We start from the raw sequence: 305 nt of genomic DNA, 5'->3' as shown, positions 1-305 counted from the left end.
GCACTAGCGTGACACCCAACCGCTTTACCAAATTCCTAAAAATAATGAAAACAAAGAGAACCTCACGCCCACGCGCCGGTGGAGGGTTCTCAACCTCCCCCCCTCCCCCCCATGGCAACCCACCCCTCGCAGGCATGTCCCCGCAGCGAAACAGTGAATGCAAAAAGCCCGAAACCAATCGTCGAGTGGTCGAGTCGCCGAGCGCTGTCGAGTACCCTAACCTTTGGCGCCCTTCGTGGAGATAGAAAAAAAAAACAGTAATAACCGTGACCTCACGACAAGAATTCCCGGAAGAGAGTGAGTTT

The sequence above is a fragment of the Penaeus monodon genome, chromosome 30, assembly GCF_015228065.2.
Source record: "Penaeus monodon isolate SGIC_2016 chromosome 30, NSTDA_Pmon_1, whole genome shotgun sequence".
In the NCBI taxonomy this organism is placed as follows: Eukaryota; Metazoa; Arthropoda; class Malacostraca; order Decapoda; family Penaeidae; genus Penaeus; species Penaeus monodon.
The sequence above is the reverse complement of the archived record's forward strand: the minus strand, read 5'-3'. Positions refer to the sequence as shown.